Source organism: Rhinolophus ferrumequinum, chromosome 10, assembly GCF_004115265.2.
Source record: "Rhinolophus ferrumequinum isolate MPI-CBG mRhiFer1 chromosome 10, mRhiFer1_v1.p, whole genome shotgun sequence".
Classification (NCBI taxonomy): Eukaryota; Metazoa; Chordata; class Mammalia; order Chiroptera; family Rhinolophidae; genus Rhinolophus; species Rhinolophus ferrumequinum.
In genome coordinates, this window is record NC_046293.1 from 81,003,318 (window position 1) to 81,020,802 (window position 17,485).

At 37.6% G+C, this 17,485-nt stretch overlaps 1 long non-coding RNA gene across 1 annotated transcript in view; it reads right to left on the reverse strand.

The window, feature by feature from the left end:
• Nucleotides 1-212: 212 nt before the first annotated feature.
• LOC117028120 (uncharacterized) overlaps nucleotides 213-17,485 on the reverse strand; it is a 57,111-nt gene continuing 39,838 nt past the window's right edge. The window contains exon 5 of the long non-coding RNA XR_004424082.1: nucleotides 213-1,419. This is a non-coding gene — a long non-coding RNA (uncharacterized LOC117028120). The remainder of the gene's footprint in view (nucleotides 1,420-17,485) is intronic.

The following is a 17,485-nucleotide window of genomic DNA, read 5'->3' on the forward strand; positions in this document are numbered from 1 at the left end:
CTCCACAACTAGATTGAAGACAACGACTTGAAGCTGATGGGCCCTGGAGAAACACACTGTTCCCCAATATTCTCCAATTAAAATTTTTTTTTAATTAAATAATACAAATTAAAGAAATAAAATAAAATTTTAAAAAACTGCAACCAAATTTGTCTTCAAAACTGTATTTAAAAAAAAAAACTACAAATGTGCCAAATAATGGGAAAAAAAATTGCTGGTGAGTCCTGATTTCATAAATGGTGGAGAGTGAATCTTTCTCTTGGAAAAGAGGCCCTCAGATCTTTCCTAGATCACCACCACCTGTGATGACCTTCAATTGATGAAAACAATGTTTTGTTACACTGGTTGGCTTCTCAAAAAATTTCCAAGTGCATTATGGGGAGCAATCTTGGGTTGAGTTTCTTCACCTTCAAAATAATGAGTAATTAACAATCATTCCTTTTCATTAACTGAATGGAAATTTTTATGTCTGAAGATGTTCAAGGAAAAGCAAACAACCACTAAAGAAATATGCATTGAATGGGATCTTCCTGTAGCGATTGCAATAAAGTATCCTTTCAGGCTCTTCTAAGTCTGAGACGGAATTGCCTCGTGTAATCTACACCACACTGGTAGTAGAGAAGGTAATGTAACTCCAACTTAAACTGAAACATAACGAGGGTATTTTTCCATTGGGCCCACATTCCAGATCTCCAGATACCTTGTCCTATGTTCTTTCTATTGCAAAAGAATAGCACCTTCATGCAATATTTTCCAATTACTTCAGAAAATATAAAAGAATAATGTCAAAGGAAACATGAACCAGAAGCGCAAATAGTAATCAAAGCTTTCCAGTCCAGTAGAGCCAAAGAATTTTACTGCAAGACATAGTGATCATTTACCCCAGTGAGGAGGAAAACTGTTGGGCTGAAACAAATGAAAGAGATTGAGAAATCCTCTGGTGAAATCGGTGACATTTCACCCTATCCAAAGATTAACTCAGTGAATGGTGTAACTGAAAGGATATGAATTTCAAACATGCCTTGCAAATCCTGCAACTCAATGTCTTTCAAAGAGATTACTGTTGATAGCATGAAGGTAAAACACGCTTTTGATTAACAGAAGAAAAGCTCATCTGGGAGATCCTCCTGATTAGATAGGCCATTCCATGTAAAATGTCACAGTGACAATCAGAAAAGGCATCCCTGAAATGCATAACTGAAGGATTTTAAGAGAAATTGGTTTACCTCCAGATACTAGGGAACGATACAATTTAGTCCTGTGTAAAAGAGCTCAGCCAGAAGAAGTGATGGGGTGTCACCTGAGGGGTTCCAGAAAATTGAACAAAAGTGAGAAACAGACTATGTTGCTGCTTTGCTCCATTTCCATCACCTCAGTGGCTCCTCATCCTCTTTCCAACTCCTCGCAGTCATGAACGACCTGGAACCCAGGACAGAAGAGGAAACAGAGTCATCACCCCAAAGACTGTACCAATCAAGCCTGATCTGTTATTAATTTCAAATCAATAAGGCATGTAATGGGAGGAAGTGGATAGATTTCCGTAACATATAAAAATCAGTAGTCATCACTTAAAATAGAAATGATTTTATCAGTAAAATTAGAAAGTACATAACGTACATCAAGGGGGTGGGTGGGAGGTCAGACAAAGGCCAAAGGAAAGGAAGATTATAAAAAGAAAAAGAAAAATACCTAGTAATGAAAATATTAATAGTATATTATATTAAAATTCAAAGAAATAAATATTTGGTTGCATTATGAATATGAATGATGAATATGAACGATATTTGATCAAGTGGAAAGATATAAAGGATGATACAAATATATGTTCTTTTCTGTATTGGAATTACAGGCAGTTTTCAAACTGAAAGTGGATAATGTTCCAAAGATAATTTGAAAGATATTTACTTGGAGTTTAGAATATATTTTCCCATAGATACATTGTTGAAAAGTCTAAATTAGGTTCCTAGGTTACCTGTGAATTTTATTTAAATCAAATGTGTAGCAAAATAATTTATATTTTTGAATCAGTAGAAAATAAAACTATTTCATTAGAACAAAAATGTGTTACCCGGAGATGAAAAAATTTAAGGAAATAATTGTATGGAGTGCCTGATAAAGGCTTCTGGGAGATATCAAAGAATGTAGATATTGATTGTACCAGACTGTTGTTTAGGTCCACTTTCTTTCTTCCATAGTTACATCCTGTCCTTTAGTAATCGCATCCAGTTTCTGGCTTTAAATATCATCTATTTGCTTTGATTTCCCAAATTTTTAACTCCAACTCAGACGTTTCTGTTAAAATACAGTCAAATATACCCAATGCCTTCTTGTCTGGTAAACACTGTAAACTTAACACGTCACGAACTGGATTTCTGATCTCCCCAACTACCCACCAAACCTGACCCACCTCCATCTTTCCCATCTCAGTTAAAGGCAACTCTGCTTTTCCATCTCTCACTCCTCTGTCCTCTCATATCCTAAATCGAATCCTTTAGTACATCCTATCAGCAATACTCTTAATATTCACTCAGAATCGTACTCCCATTTCTTACATTCTCTAGTTCAAAACATCAAAACATCATCGTTTTTAGCTATATTATTGCTAAACTTTCATGGCCATCATGCCTTTTTAAAAAGTTCCCACCTCCCCTGCCACTCCTTGCACGTTCCATCTCTCTTTTTTTCTTTTTCATTATTATTACCATCGAACATCCTATACATTTTACTTATTTGCTTACTCTCTGTCTCTTCCATTCTAGAATGTAAGCTCCATGAGGGCAATGACTTTGCTCTGCAATACCTAGAACGATGCCAGGCATAGAGTAGGCATTTGAATACGTGTTGAATAAATTGAATAAAGAAATAAACTGAATTACTGAAAGAATAAATGCTTATTTTGAAAGTGCTGTATTGGCACTGTTCTTACTTTTAGCATCCGTCACAGAGGAACATTTTTTTTTCTACAAATGAAAGAAAAAAAGAAAAGGCAATAGCGCTCTATTTGGTCTCTCTGCCTCCAGTTTTGCCACTTTCCAATTAATCTTCCTCAGCAGTGACAACGCTCTCTCTACAACTCAACCCTGCTGAACCTGCCTCTACGGAACTTCACGACTTGGAAGATTGAGGCCGTCCATTTAACCTGACTTATAAGACCTTTCATTGTCTGCCTCTTGTGTATCTTTCCAGCTTCATAGTCAGTGAATCATGTTTCTGCTATGGAAGAACTGAGCCAATAAAGAGATTTGGAATCAGGGATGACTCCTTTGGACAATGGCTATTGATGCTGATTGTGGTTCCTTGGTCACTGTGAGAGCTGGCCACCTGCCATCCTTCTGTATCAGGTGGTCCCTCAGTCATCATTCATCATGCAGAGTGCCTACTCCTTTTAAGATTACAGTGCAATTGCTTTACTACCCCTTTTATCTTGAATTAAATGTGAAAGAAAACTCCAGCATAAACGATGTGGGTTTTTTTTTTAAGTGAAGCTTTTCTATTTAAGATACTGGGGCTTTGAGGGGGTCACGCTCTGTCCCTGAGCACTCGGCTCCCTTATACCTGGCGTGTCCCCGGAGGCCCCTTTGAGCAACCACTGCCAGTGAGGCTCCAAGACAAGAATGGCAGCTTCACAATGCACCAACTCAGAGGAAGACATCCTTTCAGAACAGCCATGTCTATTGATTATTTACAAAAATTGTGTAAGTACCTGAAATGCACTTTACTGTTCTCTCCTCTTCTGTTTAGTGTGTGACAAATAGCAACAGCTCCAAATGACAGGAAACAACAAAATGAGAAATATGTCAGCATCTGCATCGTGCAGGAGATAGAACATTATGCAGTTTTCACCTGATGATTGGCTCCCGGAGGAGTAATTAGGATTTGGCACACTTCTTACTGGCGCTACCTCAGCTTCTCTGCCAGAGGATTCTGAGAAAAGGTTTGTTGTTTCAGTTTCAAAATTGCATTTTAGGCCGACTCTTTAAACAGAGTGCATGTAGGGACAAATGGCACGAATGTTTAGCAAGTGGTGTTCGTCCTCCCATCCTGTCTCTGTGCCTCAGGTCCATGACAGATTTATTTTTCAGAAGTCTAATAAAAATTGACATTAAAAAAAATTGGAAGTGGAGTTTGTAACTGCCAGAAGATACAGTTTTTTTTTTTTTTATTTTCGGAGGCTATGGTTGTTCCTTGTCATGCCTTTTACGAATGGGTAAGATTATTTTCAAATTGGGAAATAAAATCCTATCCAATTTTGAAGACCCAATTGGAGCCAAACGAAATTAACCTGAAGTATTAGTCCACTTGGAAGAAGGGCTATTGCCAATGCAAATCTAATCATGTCTCTGACTTGCAATGAAACACACATACAAATCAATGAATCACTCTGTTTTTTTTTAACACTTCTACAATGCTCTCCCCACCCCCCAATTCCTTGCAACAAAACCAGCTCCCCAGAGGCCAAGGAGGTAGGTCTATTGGAACAAACTGGTTAGGCACTGCTGTCTGCCACATATTATGACTTTGGAAGAATTAAGAAAAAGGAGCAGTTAGAAAAATGCTACTATTGTATTTAGCTTATTACAAGACAGAACTAATTGCAGTAATGGTTTTGAATAGCCCTTCAATAAATCTGGGACTACTAAGGGATAAATGGTTACCTGTAGCTATACCTCATGTTCCCTTCACATATGTATACACACACACAGCTAAAATGTATGCATACAAACACACACACACACACCATACACATACCAGGCACACATACAAACATATCACACACACACAAACATATCACACACACATACATACCACCACACACAACAGACACCATACACATATACATTCCACATGCAAACACCCCCCACATGCATATCACAAATATCACATATACATAACCCACATACATTCACACACACACCACCAGCATACACCGGCTATGTGTAAATACTACACACATACCATTTACAATTGAATACACATACACATTATACACACACCATATACATTATATTATACACACACCATACACATTATATTCCACATACCTGTGCACACGAAAATACACTTGCAAACACATACTACACACCACACACTACATACACACTACATATAAATTCACCAAACACATATATGCACCGCCTCAGATGCAATACATACCCCAAGTGCAAATACACTCACACCAAAAATATACACAAATAACACACATATGCACTCCCAAAACACACATAAACAGATCTGCATACTATATATCAGGGGTGGAATAAGCCCAAAGCTCTATTTCTTTCTACCCCACTACTACATTACGCGTGTTCTGGAAGCCTTTTCTCATCGCCCTACAGAATTATTATCCTACCTCCTAAGGTCAGGCTAATAATGTTAGTCTATTCCTAACAAAATGGACTGAATCTAGTATGGAACCGTGCAATTTCAGAGTGATCTGAGAAAAGGACCCAAAGCCACTTTGATTATGAAATTTAAGGTCCCTGCTGGAGGCGGGAGGGCCTTGCAGACAGGTTAAGTTCCTGAGTTGCCCCATAAAAATACACCTTCCCAAGACTGTTGTGCAATGTGGAAGGAATTCAACAAGACAATCACGACTTTGTGCTGGTTGCGTGTGCAAGAGAAAGACAAAGGAAAACCTGAGAGAAAAAAATGCACAGAAAGAGAGGTAGGAAGGGAGAGAGAAGGGGAGGGGGAGAGAGAATTAGAAAGAGGAGTCATTTCAAACTAAAAGAATTGCAAGGGAAACACAAGACCCCACATATCTATATGGTACATCTAAAGGAAACTGAGAGAGGAAATGATGGGTTCAGGAAACCAGGATGTGAACAAGGCCAGATACCCCTGATAACACAGTAGCCCCTTCTTTCTCCTGTACTCCTTATCCAGCCCAGAATGACAAAGCCTTAGAAAATCAGGCCTCTTACAGGAGGAACTGAGAAGCCAATTACTAGATGTAGAATAAAGTGCTGCCAGAGGTCATAGTGGAATATCACCTCCTTCTCCTTTGTCCAGGACAAAAGATTCCACTCTTCCACAGGTCTCGGAAGTACAGTCGCGGTAAGAGCCCTGAGAAGAGGGGATGGGTTGTGTCAAGATTGCCAGGAAGACGAGCTGCGTGACAAGGCCCAGGAGTGCTGCCCTAGCAGTGGGATTCTGGGATTGGAGTGCTTTTCCCAGCTCTGCAGATCATCTGGCCTTTAATGCTTTCATATCACAGAAGAAGAAGGCTTGTTTTTAATTCCAATATAGCCCGTGCTCTTCACATGTACATTTTCCATATCCTCACGTAAATAAGGAGAGATTGTGATGATAATTCCATGTTTATGTCTTTAGAACAGAGGCTCTGTTTTTCCAGGAGCCAGGAAAAAAAACTACCATAGGGGAAACACAATTTATAAATGATTAAAATGCGTGCACACACACACATGCAGAGATGCAAAGAGCACACTCAGCTCTGTGGTCATGCAGCCATGTCCATGAACAAGAGAGCTGAAAACCAGGAAGGTGAACTCACCTTTGGAACTGATAAGAGTCATTGTTTAGCTTTCCTTTATTCTTTGTTTTGATCTAAGGCTGCCTCTCCTATCACTTTCTCCCTTGACACAGCCTCTCATTGTCAGCATAGAGACTGAAGAAAATTGCTCATTTCATGTAAGAGCAATATGCTCCCCTCCTTTTGTCTTTTTCAGGAAATCAGTAGCTCATGTTCCATTACCTGGAGTGCTTTGCCTTATCTCATTCCTATAAGTGAAATGGGAATTTCAAGGCCATAATTTAAAATTATTCTATCCAATTCATCCTAAACGGATTCTGTTCTCACTGCAACCTTTATCTCCAGACCTTAGTAAAGATTACATTCAGACTCACCCACAGGCCCACAATTGTCCTCTCTTTGGAGCTGAGGTCTTTAGAAACATAATGAAATGTGACAGCCTTTTGAACTGGGCTCTAGAAATTGTCCCTTTTATGGCCAAGTGGATTGCTTGCCATTTTAGAAGCCAGTCTCTACATTGTTTTATAATTTATCTTATAGAAGGACCTGGGAAACTGTGGGTTTTCTAAACAGACAATACTTTCTCATTATTCCAGAACAGATTCTCAGAGATTTGTTGCTTTTTCTAAACTATATTTGAAACTTGAGGTCTAAAAATAACATCTAGTCATCAGATGGAAGCTTCAATTTATTCCTTTCTCAAACAAGTACCAAGAGTGAGGATGAATACTAACGATTCAGGCTAATGTGACCAATTTTCACTGTGTGCAATTCTGCTGCAAGAGAAAATTCATAGAGCTAAAAGCTAGGTGACATTTTTCCAGGCTGCACCAGATCCTTCAATTCAGTTTTTGACGACTAGCATCTCTTCTGATTGGTCGAATCTATGCTATCTATGTCATTGGCGAAGTAGTTTACCATCTAGTCCAATTCCTTATTTTAAAAATAAGTCAGATCTCAAACATGTGAAATGATTTCCCCAGTCACATAGAGAGTAGATAGCCAAGACTCTTTTATGTCATTTGAATTCCACTTTAATACCCTTTTCACCAACTTGCATGGTCATCCAAATATGTATAATCATGAACTGTGTTCTAACAAGACTCCACTGTTTCAATAACTGAAAGCAGCCTTATAATTCAATACACTAGCTCAATTATTCTATAGCGTTTAATAGTAGTCTAAAAATACATAGATTGTTATAGCCTATAATACACACAAATATCTCTTCTCTGACCAAACATGATAGAAACCATGCTCAGAAGGGTTCATCCAGGAGCAGCAGAAAGACAATGAAATTTACCAGGTTCTCTGGATTCTAGTCCTGAGTGTCACCAATAATATTGTGACTTTGGGTAAGTCCTTAGTTTTCACAATTAAAATTGGGAATTCTAAAAGATAAGTGCTTCAGTTGAGATTCTCAGGTGAATGGTTGGACTAGATAACAATTGAGATCCCTTTCAGCACTGAGATTCTTTTATTTCCTGATCTGTTTACCAGGAAATTAGTTTAATACACTCCCCTTACTGGGCCTTTCAAGAAGCTTCACTTCCAGCACTGATGGCCACAGCAGAGTCTACCCATGAAGCAGCTCTGATGTGGAGAAAACTAACCCACAATTTCAGGTAAGCCATTGTGAGCCATCCACCAATATCCATTTGCTTCTTTTTCCTGCTATTAAAATCCCCCACCCAGATTTTCGCTGGTTTCAAAACCCTCTAACTATACATGACAATTCCTTGCCTCCCTTGCAACTAGGCTCTGTGACTAAGTTCTGACTAACGACATGTGAGCCAAAAGTGGTGTGTATAACTTCCAGGTTTTACCCTTAACTAGGAAGGATGTGCCCCCTACTTCCTCTTTTCCCCTTCCCACTGTCTGGGGAAGAGATGCTGTAGCCAACCCGTGTTGGGCACAGAGATGGAAGCTGTGTGTTAAATATAACAGAATTGATATACCAGCCCTGCGTTGCCCGCTTCTAGACAGGCACATAAGTGAAAAATAAACTCTCACTGCATTGTGAGTATATTTGTCTTAACAGCCTAGATGGTACGGCCGTCAGTAAATGCTGCCATGGGATAAACTGAGGAATCTGAGCAGGATGCCTCAGCCTTGGATTCTATTCAGTAGAAACCTAGCCCACACATTAAGGTGCCATTTACAAATAGTTTTAATTATAAACTAAGACATCTCAAGTTCCATAGTTCCTAAGAAGACCTGCTGACGATTAAGACCAATGACGTTTTTAATCCAACATATCCTATAAGACAGGCTTCACATATTGTAGTCAAATATACTTTTTTAAATTCTACCTTCAATAAATAGGTAAGAATCATGTAAATGATTCTTACATTACAGAATCATAGTACAAACTATAAATATAGCATGAAGTATAACCACTAGAGCCACCAGTAACAAAGTAATCAGTATTGGGTTGTAACAGCCACCAGATTGTCTTTAGCAAAGTGTTTCTAAAAATAAAAGATCTCTGTGAATCCTGAAATCTCAAGAATCCAAAGACCAGAGGTCATTAACCTTTCACTTTACTGGTCAGTTTACTGCCACATCTCTTCTTTAACACCAAGCTAATTCATACATGATGTCTGAATATGTAAAACCAAGACCTAATATTTAACCAGCATCTAGCTCGAGAACACAGAATAAGCTACAATTTGGTCATGTTAATTGTGCTAGATACTGCAGACTGATTCACTCAACAACCATTGCAATCTCCTCCTAGCATGCCTTCTTGTAGAAGAAAGGCTGGAAAGCTAAAACTCACATTCCACAGAGGGATCTGCATTGGACCCAGTTTCTTCTAAGCCCTCTCACATTCTGTAAGCTACCTGATACCTCACGTTAAATCTCTTTCTGTTTACACCAGCTAATCTCAATTCTATTTCTGCAACTAAGAATCCTGCTACAATGATATTTAACTCTTTGCCTCTTTAAGGACTGAAGACATGAGGACGTTCATAAAACATATTTTTATGGTTACCGTCTTATAATTGGCACTTTTAACATTAATTATTTTGTTAATGGAAAGAGAAAGAAGCACCAGTCAGGTGGCTAAGTCTTGGGAAGTGTGAGTGCTAATAAGAAGCGTTAAACAGCTATCTTCTTATTCCGTCCTGACTCACAAGCCATCTGCAAAGACACATAGTCATTTTCACACTGGTCTCAATGTGGAAGCCAATGCCAGGAGACTAGAGTGCAACTGAGCTTTGGATGGATGTGTGACAATGTATTCTACTTCTTGAGGCTAAAGGAATGAGTAACAGGAACTACAGTCATCAACACTGTTGATAGAGGCGTTGTTACGCCCGCTTCACTTAGTGTGGTGTGCAGTTTTACAAGTGGATCTCCAACCATCAGCATCTCCTGGAAACTTCTTAGAAATACAAATTTTCACACACATACTCAAACACCAGAGCTAGTGAATCAGAAACTCAGGGTTGGACTCCAGGATCTGTTTTATCAAAGTTCCCCAGGTGGGGCAGCTGGATGTCTCAGTTGGTTGGAGTGTGAGCTCTTAACAACGAGGTTGCCGGTTGGATTCCCGCATGGGATGGAGGGCTGCACCACCCCCACCCCTCCCCGCTGCAACTAAATTGAAAACAGCAACTGGACTTGGAGCTGAGCTGCGCCCTCCACAACCAGATTGAAGGACAACAACTTGACTTGGAGCTGATGTGCCCTGGAAAAAAAACAACACACTGTTACCCAATAAAAAAAAATTTTTTTGTTTTTCAAAGTTCCCCGGGTAATTCTGATGCATGCTCAGATTTAAGGAGCAGTGGTAAGGTTGTTCCACCCTAGATGAGGTTAAATGGAGTTTAAGAAAAGTAGTTAGGGTGAGAAGAGAAAAGACAATTGAAGAAACAGGTCTTTGATTTAAAAGGAAATGCACGTTAGAAATACAATATAAATGTAAATCTTTTCCCATAAACAATGGGAAAAGCATTAGTAGAAAGAGCATTGTGCAGTGAATCTAAATCATTGGATTTGAATTTTGAATTCTTAACTAATAATTAAGTAACTTTGAACTCATCACTTGACTTTTCTGGGATTCCATTTCCTCACTTGTAAATTGAAGAAATGGGATAAGATGTTCTCCATCACTCACAATTCTGTTTTCTATCAGTTCTGGGCTGTTATCCTTGTTAGCTTCATATTGCTGCCTGAGTGTCATGTCTGTTCTGGTATAAACCTGATGATACAAATTTCCCAACATTCTACTTCTCCATTTAGGGGCAGTACCTGGAGGAAAACTGCCAAAAGACACATGTCGTTCTCTACGCCAACTCAATACTCCAGCTTAACTCAGAAGAAGTAAATTCCACTGAATATCTGAAAGACCAATGTAACATTTAAAACATATTGGGAATTTACCAATATACTAGAAATATGTACAAATTAATGTATGTGTCTTTTATATTATCGATGACTTTGATCACACGTGAAACTTGAATGTTAAGAACTAGATTTTCACACTTTAAGATACTGTGTGTGTGTGTGTGTGTGTGTGTGTGTGTATTAAATGCTTTAATCTACTTCCAAAACTTAAGAATTGAGACTTACTGGCATTCAGCCAAGACTCAGGCAGGTAGTAATTATACTTGGGAAAAGAACAAAATTACATCCCTTAACAATCTGAAAACATTGCAACATTGACAGGAGATTATGACCACTCTGTGAACTGGGGAACTATAGAGAAAAAAGTCATCTGTGTAACTGAAGTTTGTACATATGGAGGAAGGAATGCCTTGTCCTACTTATGAAGCAGCAGGGATCAAGAGCTAATCAGTTAATGAATTTGCTGAAGATGGAAATACAAACACATTGCAAAGCTATAAGATAATAAATTAATAAATTAGCATTCCACAGGAAGGTCCAGCAAAAATATGTCCCTTAAGGCTGAGACTACATCTTTCTTCCCACCGTCTATCTTGGCAGATAGTAGGTACTCAGAAAATATTTGAGACTGAATGAATGAATAAAAATTGAGAATGAGACTATTTTAACTCTTTGTACACGTGGTCCCAAAGAAACACAAATTTTTGCCATGTATTTCAAGCAGGAATAAGTTACTTTACTTTCAATGACCCTAAAATATAGTATCCACTTTCAAATTTTTGCAGTGCCAATGGAGAGGAATAGAAATTTCATGCGAGTTTTATTATGTTGAAACTTGTGAAATTATAGAGTCACTGTTTTGGGCCTATAAATTCTAATGGTCCCACATAATTTTTCTTTTTTAATCTAGGACACATCATGTACATCTTAAAAAACTGACTAGCACTATCTTCGTAAACACTGAGTCACAAAGAGTTAATCCTGGCATTCGAAGGGATGAAGAAAGTGTATGTTTTGAAGCCCCGCCTCCTTCAAACATGTGACTACCAATTATATACAGGAATGATTTCAAAGAATAAATCTTTTAAAAAAAATAAGTGAAATATAGTGTTGTTCTGGAGCTATTAAAAGAAAACACTTAGAAAAGAGTTGTAAAGATGAGATGGTGGGGATGGTTGCACAACTCAGTGGATGTACTGAACACCCCTAAACTGTACACTTTAAAAATGTGAATTTTATGGTATGCTATATCTATTATATCTCAACAACAATTTCTTTTAAAAAAAAATAGAAGAGATTAGAGCTACAGAGACTGGAAATACCAATACACTATGTGGACCATTCTTGTAGCTCCAAGATGGCGGAGGAGGAGCACATCACTGCCAGCCCCCAGACATCTGCCTGGTTGCTAGCCAGCCTTCCCAGTACCAGCTTCAGGAAGATTACATGTCGCAGCTCACACTCTTGCCAAGTCCTGAAAGTAAATATGTATGCAGTATTAATAGCCTTGGGTATTTTCAGCACTATACTTGAATTCTGGAAAGGGATCCCCCAAACATTCCCAAATTGAAACGTGGTGAGAACTGTCATCTTTGCAAAATGCCATTTGAGTCTTTGTGGGGAGGATCTTTCTCAAATCTACTTTGTCCAGTCAAGTTCATATGGCTGGTTCTAGGACATAGAATACGTGTAGAGAGCTACCTCTAAGCCATGATTTTTAATCTGGGGGGCAAGAGGTCAGACATCCCAGATGAAAGGCCAGAACACGTAGAAAAATGTGCATATGCACAGATTCAACTTTACATACAACGACAAGGACCTTTGGATCCCTTCCACAGACCCCTGTTAGGACACTCTGGTCTATATTCTGTATAGTATATCCCCGTTATATTCTATGAGAGTATTTTAGTAAAATTGAACATCGAAAACTAAACACTAGAATCTTAGAAAGTCTCTGACACGCCCATTCCTTTTCTTTACTATGACCACTACATTAATTTCTTTAATTTCTTGCCTAGAACCTACAGAGACTTCTAATGACACTGGACAATGGGAGAAAAAACCTGATACACTGAAATCATAACAATTTATGTTTTAATTGCCTTTGGCTTCTCTCTGTTTTTTATTTTCCACTTGTCATCACATATGAAGGTCAAACAATTAAGTTCGTGAACTTGTTGCAATGATGTTGCTAAGTTTTTTTGACATCAGAGGGATTATTCATTATGTATTTGTACCAACTGGACGAACAGCTAACCAAGTTGACTATTTGGAAGTGCTGAAAAGTCTGAATGAAAGAGACCAAAACGACCGGAACTTTTCGCCAACAGTTCATGGCTCTTGCATCACGACAATGTACCAGCTCACACAGCACTGTCTGTGAGGGAGTTTGTAGCCAGTAAACAAATAACTGTATTGGGACACCCTCCCTACTCACCTGATCTGGCCCCCAGTGACTTCTTTCTTTACCCAGAAATAAAGGAAATATTGAAAGGAAGACATTTTGGTAACATTCAGGACATCGAGGGTAATTTGACAACAGCTCTGATGGCCACTCCAGAAAAAAGACTTCCAAACACACACATTCACATTCATAAACCATAAAAGGAAAAAATGTTTCAAATAGAGAAGTGTTCTATGTTCCACCATCTGACTTGCCTATACTGAAAATCTGAGGGCCTTATGAATGCTGCACTGAAATAGCAAAATTGGGCAGGGGAGTGGGGGTGCGGGGAGGGGGGCAGGGTAAGGGGGAGAAGGAGGGGGGTGGTTAATATACCAACAATCACCAATAAGCATTTATTTCCTATTACTCTGCATAACTCCCTGCTGTACAATATGTACCTTAAAAATGAAGCAGTCATGGGCTTTCTACATAAGTTGCTTACAATCCAACTGATGAGAGAAAAGGTTGCTTTTTTTTCCCTACTTGAAGTTCCAACAGAAAGTGTCAAAGGAGAAATCTGTTCTTGCAAGATTCTCAACCAGAAACAGAAACATTTCCATCAAAAATACAGAAAATAGGACTGTTCTCCTGAGATTTCTAACCTAATTAGTGAGATGAAAACATCTTTCAGATATTCCTTTGCTCATGTGTTTGGAGATGATAAAAAAAAAAAGCATTGAATGTATTTCTCCTTTGCTATCTGTGGAACGCAGGCTGTGTCATTTGAGGTAAAAGGAGGCTGACAAAAACTGAATTTGCAGGTCATTTAGAAAGAGAGCAGGGCTGGAATGAAAATAAAAGAGCCTGGACTGATTTTCAGAGATTCCCAACCAATTCTCGTGGAAGTTATATTAACATCTAATGGTTTTTATCCCTAAACCTAGTTGCAGTAAGACTCGGTAGTTATGAGAATGAATGAAGTTAGTTGCATCAAACAGGATTTTATTGAAGTGCATTTTTGTGTGATAGCAATTCAGTCCTGAAACATAGTCAATCAGTGATGTCACGCTAAGGAGTGACCCTTTGAGTCCAGTGCCAGACCCACGATAGCATATTAGGCATTATATAATCACATGCCATGGAGAGAGAGAGAGAGAGAGAGAGAGAGAGAGAGAGAGAGAGAGAGAGAGAGAGAGGTGTTACTTTGCAGCATAAAACATGCATACAGAAAAGTACTTAAAATACACATGTACTCTTTGATAATTATTTAAACAAATACTCCAATCCAAGTCAATAAACAGAATATCATAACCACCCCAGAAGCCCTTTATTGTATTTGTCCCCCAGAGATAACCACTATCTTTACTTGTGTTAATCATTTTCTTGCTTTTCTTTATAGTGCTACTTCTTATTATGCATTCTTAAACAATAGAGTTCGGTTTTGTCTGTGTTTTTTTTTAATTTTACAGGTACGAAATCATAATGTAGGCATTTTCTTTTTTTTTTTATGCCATGATTCCTTTATTAACCTTACAATCGTGACAGTTTCCATGGCATTATCTTTAACTGTCGCATGTTCATTTACATTACTGTTTAGTAATCCAATTTATTTTTCCATTATCCTGTGGCTGATATGCAAGCATCTCTTTAGGGTATATTCCTGGAATTGCTGGGGCATATGATATATCTATCTATCTTCAGCTTTCCTCAATAATACCAAGCTTTCTTTCAATGTGATTTTACATCCTAATTTTAGTCAATCTGGTCAGTGTGTCATTGTCATATCAATTTTCTTTTTTCAAATTGCTCATAAAGTTGAACCCTTTTTTCTGTGTCTACTGACCTTCATTATTTTTAATTTAATAATCAACATCTCATTAACTTGGATATTTTTGTATGCCATATTCATATGCAGCAAGGAGCCTGGCCGTTTTCCAGTCAATTTGGCATGATTTCACTGTTGTGATTCTAAAACTATGTATCAACTGTGCTTCAGTTCTCCTCAGTCAATGGAACAGCCTGCAAAGGACGGAATTTTTCTTGTTACATATACTGCTTGTTACTATGAAAAATGTTTCTTTAAACCCAGCCTATATCTAGTCCTTAAGCTAATCATGGCGGATCTATACAAAGATAAAAGATGAAACTTGAACTCTTTCTGCCACAAAAAGAAACCTGTTTAGTACAGACGCTGAGGACTTAAGATCCATCAATGCAGAGCACATGATAGTAGCTGATTGAATTGGTTTCTATTTCTGAGTGGCATTACAGACTTTGCTCTTGAGGGTAAAACTAGGATTCTCTCTTCTAACTAACAGAGCCCTAGCATTTCAGAGTAAGTAAGATGTAATATGCTATTATGTTTCTAATAGAGGTGTGCATAAACTATTTACCTCACGTGCCCCAAACGGTCAAGGGCAAGCTACCCTCTCACTGATAAAGAACATTTTCTGAAAGAGTCTCTATTTTGGAGAAATGCGGCCTGATCTGCATAACCCAGGGTGTGCAGAACAGAGAGCCTCCCTGTGCCTGGTGTTAATCTTTTAATCCTCTTAAATCATTTGCTTTATTCTCCTAACCTACCTGTTTTCATTGTCTTTGTATTATAAATCAAAAAGAAAATCTTTTCAGCAAGTGCAAGAGAATATTTTTATAAAGGAAATTTTAAACTGCTAGTTTGGGTCAATATAAACTTAAATGAAACAGTTTTTATTTCTCAAATTCCATGAATATATATCCATTTCCTAGTTTTTACTCTATTATGAAAAATGCTTCTAAAGTACATAACTGCAGAGGATACATATAAATGGAAACATATTCAAAAATGCAAAATTATACAAACAGTAAAGAAACTGTTCAAAGGCATTCATCTTCCCGGGGATTTTTGTTTATTTTGCTTTTTTTCTGTCCTTTTCAAAGTGAATACAAGACTTATCAGGGAGCACTAAATTTAGCATATGAAGAAAAAAATAACGTGTGAAATGTGATGTAAAAACAGCTCACCAGTTGTAATTCAGATGAAAAATAAAGCCAATTGTTTAGCCAAATTGAATAAAATAAATTCAGTCTGAACAGTTGCTTCATCTAGTCATCACCTTGATGTTTTTACGAAGCATATTTAGAGAAGTAGAATTGCTTCAGGTATGTTAACACATTTACTTTTTGTCAGAAGTGACAGATCAGGGCAGTTTTCCTAAATGAGTAAGTGTTCTGAGATTTCTAGCGAACATTTCTGACAAGGAAAGTTTTACTCAATTTTATATCACAATATATTAAAATGTTCTCTTTCTATTGAAATGTATTTTACGTTTATATGAGACATTTCCTCATATAATATAATATCCTACTATCTAGCACAATGGTAAGTATTTAATAAACATTCAAATGTTTGTTGAATAAATCAATGGAACATTTTTATGGCCCACAATTTACTTCATTTTGAAAACTTAGTTTGAAAGGTATGGTATACTCATTGTTTTTAAATAAAGGCATATAAAATTTCCAATTTAGTTATGTCATAGCTTTGCAACCAAAATAAGTCTAGCCAGCATAAGCTTCAACAAGCCAGTCAGTTATTTTAAATTTCGAAAACAAACACAGCAACCTTGCCTCTCTAATATATCCCAGGGGAAAAAACATATCTTTATAACATTAAAGGATAACTTAGCCCCTTTCTCCATATCCAACATGATATAATGGAAAGAACATGGACATTAATTCCACTCATATTCATTCAACAAATATCTATTGATACGTTAGATCAGGCACTATGTCAAAATTAAACCAAATAGAATAAAAACAAAAGCAGAAACAAAAAACAGCCCTTGCTAATCTTTCACTTTTAGGGGGTATTTCATTTAGCCCTTTGTTCAAATCTCATTTTTACTATCACATGACTTTGTATAAATTATTTAAGGTCCAAAAGCCTCAATTTGTTTCACCTGTAATAAATTAGGAATTTTTTTTTTTAACCAAGCTCTCAGTATGTTACTAGAAGGATGAAATGTGGCAGTTCACACACAGTAACAAACCCACAGTAGACCCTAATATACGTTAGCTGCTCTCATCTGCTCCCTCTTCTCCAGCAAACAACCAGCCATCTTGAGAAAGGTCAAGATATTTACATATTCATGATATAATTTGTTCTTTTGAGATCCCTCTAAGTCAAGGAAGAGGTATCATAATCTACACTTTTTGGGTAGAGGAACTGAATTTATAGAACCAGATCTATTACCTGTGTGTTTAGATTT